Genomic DNA, 9,664 nt, shown 5'->3' with positions numbered 1-9,664 from the left:
CTGAGATTATGAAAAACAAAAAATATTAAGTGAGATCCTTAGAATATTGATTACCTAAGGGATGTAAAATAAGCAATCTGACTTCACAAAATGACCAAAACACAAACTCTATAAACTGTTACTGCATGTGTATGTAATCCATAACATCACATGTTTGACATTTTTCTATGTCATAGAAATCATTAAAGATCATACTATTTTCCTGAAGTTTTTTTTCTGAGCCACAAATTAGTAGTATGCTGTTTCCTGGTGTGGGATTAATTATATTGAATTAGGAAAGTACAATAACTAAAAAGGCACTTAATAATTTGTTTCCTTGTGAGAAGAAGTTAGACTTGCAAAAGAATTTCAAAGCTATGCAAAAGCCACCACATTGACCAATGACCATCCAAATACAATGGACACACAATGTTTTTCAAACATGGTGGAACATTCTAATAAACACGTGCCAACGATACTTACTTGGCCAAATCATCACATCATGCCAAATTGCTTTTGCATGTTTTTTCAACCATATAAATATGACTCAAATTGAGCCTTTTCTTACCATGCATGCAAAACCAAAGCAAAGCAAAACAAACAAAACACATAACCATGAATGAAGATGGATCAAAGGGTAGGACAAAGGATGACGGCGGAGATATCCGATATAGAGGCGTACGCCGCCGTCCTTGGGGGAAGTTTGCGGCCGAGATTCGTGACTCCACTAGGCAGGGTCAGAGGGTTTGGCTTGGGACATTCAACACGGCTGAGGAAGCAGCTAGGGCTTATGATAGAGCCGCTTATGCCATGAGAGGTGCATTTGCTATCCTTAACTTCCCAAATGAGTATCCTATGTCATCAGGTTATGGTAATAACCGCACCGGTGGCGGTGGCAGTGGCTCCTCTTATTCCTCCGGCGCTTCAACTTCCTCTGCTTCATGGCAGGGCAATGTGGAAGGCAGGGGAAGGAGTGAAGTCTTTGAGTTTGAGTACTTGGATGACAAATTGTTGGAGGAGCTTCTTGCATGCGAAGAAAAGAAGAAAAATGGACCATGAATAAGTGAAGGGAAAAAAAAAAAAAAGAAAAACAAAAGCTAGTTCTACTCTTAGTCTCTTACTAGGAAGAACTGTTGGGTTTTTCTCTCCTTTGTGAGGCCCAAGCCCAACATTTTGAGGGTATCTCTTGCACCCATTGTGCCACAACCCTAGTTCAGATTTTTGGGGTCATTGAGAGTGAGTGAGAGTAGCCACCAAGTGAGAGAGAAGGGAAAAACAGAATTTCCGTTTTTGCCCAAAGCAGTAAATTTCAAATATCAGTTTCTCAGTGAGATGTTGATTGAAGATTTGCAGTGAGAGAAATTGGCTTCGCAAGAGAGAAATTAGGTTTCCCGTTTTTACACAGAGCAGCAATTTTGGAACGGCATTTTCTCATTCTTTCACCGTTGGATCGACGTGAAATTTGAACTGTAGATTCTTCACATCTTGTTCTTCATTCTGGACGGTGGAGATTTTAATTGAAGGTCTACAGAGGGAGAAATTGGCTTCGACAGTAGCTCTGTTTTTTTGGGTATATTTCATCTTCTTGCTTTTCATTTGTGAGCTTTGGTGCTTTGATGTTTTGGCTGGTTATATGCACATTTTTGTGCTTTGTTTGAGACTCTCTTGTACCTCATTTGATTATAGTGGAGCTATTTCATTGGTCTGGACGACTCGTGGTTTTTACCTCTCACATTGAGGGGGTTTTCCACGTTAAAATCTCGGTGTGTTCTTATTACTGCTTTACTTGCTGTATTTGCTTGTTATAGTTGCTGCCATATTGTGTTGTGAGTGCTTCCATATTGTTCTTGTGTTGGACATTTGTGTCGTTTCCGCTGCTAGGCTCTTTCATACTGGCATCAGAGCTTGTTGGTATTTTTCTGGGCTTGTGAGTTTGTGAACAATGGAAGCTAATACTAATACTAGTAGGATGATCACTCTTAATGGTCCTAATTATGATTTGTGGAAGTCAAAAATGGAAGATTTGCTTTATGTCAAGAATTTTCATCAACCAGTTTTTGGTACAGAGAAGCCTAATGATAAATCTGATGATGATTGGACTTTGTTGCATAGACAAGTCTGTGGATATATTAGGCAGTGGGTTGACGATAATGTGTTGAACCATATTATTGGAGAGACACATGCTCGGACTCTTTGGATTAAGCTTGAACAGTTGTATGCTCGAAAAACTGGGAATAACAAGATGTTTTTGATCAAGCAGTTGTTGGCTTTGAAGTATACAGATGGGACATCAATGACAGATCACTTGAATAATTTCCAAGGAATTATGAATCAGTTATCTTCCATGGGTATCAAGTTTGATGAAGAGGTTCAAGGATTGTTACTTCTTGGATCCTTACCAGACTCGTGGGAAATTCTCAGAATGTCATTGTCCAATTCTGCTCCTGATGGTGTAATCTCTATGGATCTTGCCAAGAGCAGTGTTTTGAATGAAGAGATGAGAAGAAAGTCACAAGGTACATCGACTACACATTCAGATGTTCTTGTTTCTGAGTCTAGGGGGAGAAGCAAAAGTCGAGGTCCTAAAGGTAGAGATCAAAGCAGAAGCAAGTCTCGAGGAAAGTATAAGAATATTGAGTGTCATCATTGTGGTCAAAAGGGACATGTGAAGAAATTTTGTTGGCAGCTAAAGAAGGAGAAAGCCAAGGCAAGTAAAGACAAGAGCACAAATAAAGATGATGGTAGCAAGGAAGACAAGGTTAATGTAACTCATGATGATTTTCTTGTTGTTGAGGAGTTTGAATCTGTTAACCTTGTTGATAATAGCACTAGTTGGGTGATTGATAGCGGTGCTTCTATTCATGTTACATCTAGGAGGGATTTGTTTACGTCCTATACTCCTGGTGATTTTGGTGATGTAAAAATGGCTCATCAAGGTGTTGCAAAATGTGCCGGTGTTGGACAGGTTTGCTTGGAAACCTCCAACGGTACCAAGTTGACTTTGAAGCGTGTGAAGCATGTTCCAGATATTCGGTTGAACTTACTTTCTGTTGGTAAGTTGTGTGATGAAGACTTGGATAGCTCATTCTCTCGTGATAGTTGGAAGCTCACCAAGGGTTCCATGGTTGTTGCTAGAGGTACTCGACACTCTACTCTTTATTTAACTCAAGCAAAGATTGTGAAAGATGTTGTTAATGCTGCTGAGTTTGTTGATGAAACTGATTTATGGCATAAGAGATTATGTCATATGAGTGAGAAGGGCATGAATATGTTATCCAAGAGGAATCTTTTATCTGGTTGTAAGGTTGCTTTGCAAAAGTGCAACCATTGCTTTGCTGGAAAACAAAACAGGGTTTCTTTCAAGAGCCACCCACCTTCAAGGAAGTCAGAGATACTTGACTTGGTGCATTCTGATGTATGTGGGCCGATGAAGACAAGAACACTTGGAGGGTCTATCTATTTTGTAACCTTTATTGATGATCATTCTAGGAAATTATGGGTTTACACTTTGAAGACCAAAGATCAAGTTTTGAATGTGTTCAAGCAATTTCAAGCTTCTGTTGAAAGAGAAACTGGGAAGAAGTTGAAATGCATTCGTACTGACAATGGTGGTGAGTACTCAGGTCCATTTGATGCTTATTGTAAAGAGCATGGTATAAGACATCAGAAGACTCCTCCAAAGACTCCTCAGTTGAATGGCTTGGCTGAAAGGATTAACAGAACATTGGTTGAAAGAGTTAGGTGCTTATTGTCACAGTCTGGATTGGCAAAATCCTTTTGGGGTGAAGCTTTGAGCACTGTTGTTCATGTCTTGAACCGGACACCATGTGTTCCCTTGCAATTTGAAGTGCCAGAGAAGGTATGGTCAGGTAAAGATGTTTCTTATGATCATTTAAGAGTCTTTGGATGTAAAGCTTTTGTTCATATTCCTAAAGATGAGAGATCTAAGCTTGATGTAAAGACTAGGCAATGTATTTTTATTGGCTATGGCATGGATGAGTTTGGTTACAGGTTTTATGATCCTGTTAACAAGAAGGTGATTCAGAGTAGAGATGTTGTCTTTGTTGAAGACCAAACATTGAAGGATGTTGATAATGCGGAAAAGCCAATGGTTCAGCCTAGTGATGATTTTTCTGACTTGGATATTACTCCCTCTATGCCTATGGTAGAAGATGGTAGAGTTGAAGCTCAAAATAATGAGCATGATACAAGTGCAGGTGAAGATGGAACAGTTGATCCAATACTTGATGAAGTTGGTGATGATGATCAAGATGAAGAACCAGCTTTAGAAATTCCTGCAAATGCACTTAGAAGGTCTACAAGAGAGAGAAAGCCTTCGTCAAGGTATTCTCCACATGAGTTTGTTTTGTTGACTGATGGGGGAGAACCTGAATGCTTTGGAGAGGCTGTTGAAGATGAAAGCAAAGCTCAATGGCTTGAAGCTATGCAAGAAGAAATGAAGTCCTTGCTTGAGAATGATACCTATGAGTTGGTGAAGCTACCGAAGGGTATGCGAGTTTTGAAGAACAAATGGGTATTCAGAATCAAGAATGAAGAACACAATTCTAAGCCTCGGTATAAGGCTAGATTGGTTGTTAGAGGCTTTAGCCAGAGAAAAGGTGTTGATTATGAGGAGATCTTTTCTCCTGTTGTGAGGATGTCATCCATTCGTGCTGTGCTTGGATTAGCAGCGTCTCTTGATTTGGAGATTGAGCAAATAGATGTGAAGACAGCTTTTCTTCATGGTGATTTAGACAAGGAGATCTACATGGAGCAACCGGAGGGCTTTGTTATTAAAGGAAAGGAAGATTTTGTGTGCAAGCTTAAGAAGAGTCTTTATGGGTTGAAGCAAGCTCCAAGACAGTGGTACAAGAAGTTTGAATCTGTTATGGGGAAGCATGGTTACCGTAAGACAACTTCAGATCATTGTGTATTTGTGCAAAAATTTTCTGATGATGATTTTATCATTCTTTTGCTTTATGTGGATGATATTTTGATTGTGGGCAAGAATGCTTTGAGGATTAATGAGTTGAAGAAACAGTTGAGTAAGTTCTTTGCTATGAAGGACTTGGGTCCTGCCAAACAAATTTTGGGCATGACTATTACTCGTTATAGAGATTCCAAGAAGCTTTATTTGTCACAGGAGAAGTACATAAAGAAGGTGCTTCAAAGGTTTGGCATGAATGATGCCAAATGTGTTGCTAGTTCTTTTGCTCCTCATTTTAAGTTAAGTACCAAGCAGTGTCCAACCACTGATGAGGAGAAACAAGCAATGGATGAAATTCCTTATGCCTCAGCTGTTGGAAGCTTGATGTATGCTATGGTGTGTACTAGACCAGACATTGCTCATGCAGTTGGTACTGTGAGTCGTTTTCTCTCTAATCCAGGTAAAGAACATTGGAATGCTGTTAAATGGATTATGAGATATCTCAAAGGTACAACTAACTTGAGTTTGAGTTTTGGTGGTGAGAAACCTTTGCTAGTTGGCTTTACTGATGCAGACATGGCAGGAGATATTGATTCTCGAAAGTCTACTTCAGGTTATTTGGTCAAGTTTGCAGGGGGAGCTATTTCATGGCAGTCAAGGCTACAAAAGTGTGTTGCACTTTCTACCACAGAGGCAGAGTTTATTGCAGCAACTGAAGCATGTAAAGAGTTGTTGTGGATGAAGAAGTTTCTTGCAGCACTTGGTTTCAAGCAAGACCGTTATGTGTTGTTGTGTGATAGCCAAAGTGCTATTCATCTTGCCAAGAATTCTACTTTTCATCCAAGATCTAAACACATTGATGTTAGGTATCACTGGATACGGGATGTGTTAGATTCAAAGTTGTTGGAACTTGAGAAAGTTCACACTGATGACAATGGTGCTGATATGATGACAAAAGCATTGTCAAGAGAAAAGTTTGAAACATGTTGTTTGATCGCCGGAATGGCGAGAGCCTCCACCTAGTCGAGAAGGGGGAGATTTGTTGGGTTTTTCTCTCCTTTGTGAGGCCCAAGCCCAACATTTTGAGGGTGTCTCTTGCACCCATTGTGCCACAACCCTAGTTCAGATTTTTGGGGTCATTGAGAGTGAGTGAGAGTAGCCACCAAGTGAGAGAGAAGGGAAAAACAGAATTTCCGTTTTTGCCCAAAGCAGTAAATCTCAAATGGCAGTTTCTCAATTGTTCACCGTTGGATCGGCTTGAAATTTAAACTGCGTGTTCCTATCATCTTGTTCTTCATTCTGGTCGGTGGAGATGTTGATTGAAGATTTGCAGTGAGAGAAATTGGCTTCGCAAGAGAGAAATTAGGTTTCCCGTTTTTACACAGAGCAGCAATTTTGGAACGGCATTTTCTCATTCTTTCACCGTTGGATCGACGTGAAATTTGAACTGTAGATTCTTCACATCTTGTTCTTCATTCTGGACGGTGGAGATTTTAATTGAAGGTCTACAGAGGGAGAAATTGGCTTCGACAGTAGCTCTGTTTTTTTGGGTATATTTCATCTTCTTGCTTTTCATTTGTGAGCTTTGGTGCTTTGATGTTTTGGCTGGTTATATGCACATTTTTGTGCTTTGTTTGAGACTCTCTTGTACCTCATTTGATTATAGTGGAGCTATTTCATTGGTCTGGACGACTCGTGGTTTTTACCTCTCACATTGAGGGGGTTTTCCACGTTAAAATCTCGGTGTGTTCTTATTACTGCTTTACTTGCTGTATTTGCTTGTTATAGTTGCTGCCATATTGTGTTGTGAGTGCTTCCATATTGTTCTTGTGTTGGACATTTGTGTCGTTTCCGCTGCTAGGCTCTTTCAAGAACTTTACCTAGCTAACTATCAACAAAATTTCCAAAACCAGAGAGGAATAATGTTGTTAAGGACAATGTTACTTATTATAGTACTAAAATTTGCAATTTTTGCATGTGTCTCTAAAGTGTATGCTTTATGGTGATTAAGCATATATTATATCATCATCGCTAATTTTTATAAGTTATGGTGCAAAACTAAAATAGTAACTAATATTCATATATATGGTTTGTGTGTTTGAGTTGTGACAATGAAGGGAGTTAAGTGGTTGTCCGCATTATATCATTGTCCTTGGTAGGAAAATTACTATTTTTCTGGTTGGTGATGATGTTGTCCCCACAATCCCACACGATGTTCGCTTTTGGGCCCAAATTCACTATATACTCTGTTTCTTTCTCCAATTTTGATGATAACACACTGCCAAGTCCATTTCACTAAATCCCAAAACCATTGGCATTAACTATGTGCTCCATGCCAATAACGAATTTTTAGTTGGTCTAGTAATTAGTTCATTAGTCTGTTTAAGTATATGTTGGGAATTTGAATTTTATCTTGTGCATACAGTAATTCATAGACTAACAACAAACCTTTAAATAGAGTTCAAATCTGCAATAAATTAATTATTGATCTGTCGAAATAGAAAATACCGTGAAAACAAAAAAAAATATGTGCTCCACGAAATGTTTGAAAAATTATTCAACTTGACGAGACATCCCCTCACCATAAAATAAAAAGGCTAAACGGTCAACTTGAATTTTCCACTTAGAAGATGAACAAACATTTGGAACAACTCTCATTTGTCAACTGTTAGCTAGTATTCTCCTCTCATGTATGAGAAAGAATTGAAACTCGTATCTTGGTATGAATGCCTTGATATGAAGTCATTTATCGTTTAATTATTTTTTATATATATTTTATATTTTAATATATATTTTTTAGGGGCAGCTGATATTTTTGTGCATCTTGCATGATTATTTATACAAATGCAGTCTAACTGTCTAAGTATTTGTCGCCTGTATAAACTATTTCTAGCAAAAAGATATATACATTTATGATCCTGTATGTCTATGTTGAGAAGTCTTGAATTAAATGACATGATTTTGTAGTATTATTCGGAATATGACTATATGAGAACATCTAATAAGACTAAACATTTATCCACTCCTCCAAACACCTGGTCAGAATCAAATCACCTTCAACCACGCAACCTTTAGCAGATATAGCCCACAAACCTGTAACCAATTTGCTTGCTTATTATAGCCAATCTTACAGCATCTGCTTGACCTGTGACTCTTGCAATAAATGTTCAACGATATAAGACAAATATTTCACATACTCGATTTGTCTTTTATATTATTGAATTAATATATATACCTCTTTATCATTAAGTGAAATATCGGTTTAGCATATATAAAAAGATTTAATTTTGATGTAATGATAGTATAAAGTATTTTATATTTATTTTTTTAAATGATTATTCATAATAAAAAAATAATTATTTTTATTGATATGATATTACATAATTAAATATATATGCATCAAAATTAAATTCTATATAAAATGAATTTCTTTAAAAAAGTATAGTGTCCTAACGTACAAAACAAAATGAATACAAATATCGCATCTATATAAATTACATTATCACTAGCTATCACTGTCGTGGTAATTGTGCAACCAGCATAAGTGGAAACTGAAAAATTCTAGTGAAATTCAAATTATCCTTTCATTCCTTTGATATTTGATAAGTTTTTGGTTTTTCTCACCGGATAGTTCTGGTGGTTATATTTGCATCAATCGACTTTTTTTTTCCGTTATCTAATCAAATGTGTTTTTTTTTTTTTTTTCTGAATGGTTAATTCTTTTCCATTATTATTATTATTATTATTATTATTATTATTATTATTATTAATGGATCACATATTTAAATTTCATTTAAAAGTTTAACGCTAGCAAACGCATAAAGCAGGCCAATGTTTAAACTATGAATGCTATTTGTTGAGCTTACAATTAAATATATTATGGTTTTATAATTGACACCTCATTGAGATGATATATACATTAGTATGTTTTTTAAAAGGGCACTCTGATAAAGTTGCCAATTTTAACTTTTTCTAAAGATGTTTTTTATTTTGTGGCTATTATTGATTTAGAAGTGTGTCACTAAAAGTGTTGCTTAAAGAGAAAGTGTTACCCTTAATCGTTAACTTGGCTCTGATACCAATTTTTGCAAATTCATAATCTAAAGTATTTGGCAATTTTGCAAATTCATAATCTAAAGTATTGACCATTTCTACTATTTCTCTTGTATTTGTTATATGATCATTTATTACTAGTCCTTGATGTATATTTATAATTCTGATAATTTTTCAATCTTGTTTTAGTTTATAATATTCTTTTTTGCATGGATTATGGTATATAAAATCTTTTATCTGTTTGTCTTTTTCTTTAATATAATTTCTCAGATCCTCAAAAACTTCTTTTATTTCTACACTTTCTGTTGTTTCTAAATATCTTTTTAATTTTTCGACTTCATTCTCCATTTTTTCTTTCAACAGCTTTAATTCTTTTAAATCATAATATGGTTTTCCAGGCATTTATAAATTTTTTAAGTTTAATTCTAACTTATTTATATTTATTCTTATTTCTATCCTTTTTATTAAAAGGTCATCAATTTCGATCTGAAGATTATTTAATTCCCTTTTATACTCCTTTATTTTACTTTTTAATTTTTTCGCCCTTTTTCTTTTTATTTTGTTTTCTGGTTTTTCAATCTTTTTATGCTTCATTATTTATTTTAGAATTTCCACGAACTCTATTATTGATTCATCACTATTTTCTAGAGATTCTATTAATTTTTCTAACTCTTCAACTTCTCTTTTCAACTTGTCATAGATTAT

The 9,664-nt window shown here is 36.0% G+C and overlaps 1 pseudogene; it reads left to right on the top strand.

Annotated features, from left to right (window-relative positions):
- Positions 1–579: 579 nt before the first annotated feature.
- On the top strand, positions 580–1,038 carry LOC107615822 (ethylene-responsive transcription factor ERF098 pseudogene; annotated as a pseudogene).
- The last annotated feature ends 8,626 nt before the right edge of the window (positions 1,039–9,664 follow it).

Source organism: Arachis ipaensis, chromosome B9 (genome assembly GCF_059453495.1).
Source record: "Arachis ipaensis isolate K30076 ecotype BB chromosome B9, ASM5945349v1, whole genome shotgun sequence".
NCBI lineage: Eukaryota > Viridiplantae > Streptophyta > Magnoliopsida > Fabales > Fabaceae > Arachis > Arachis ipaensis.
This window is presented reverse-complemented; position numbering and strand designations above follow the sequence as displayed.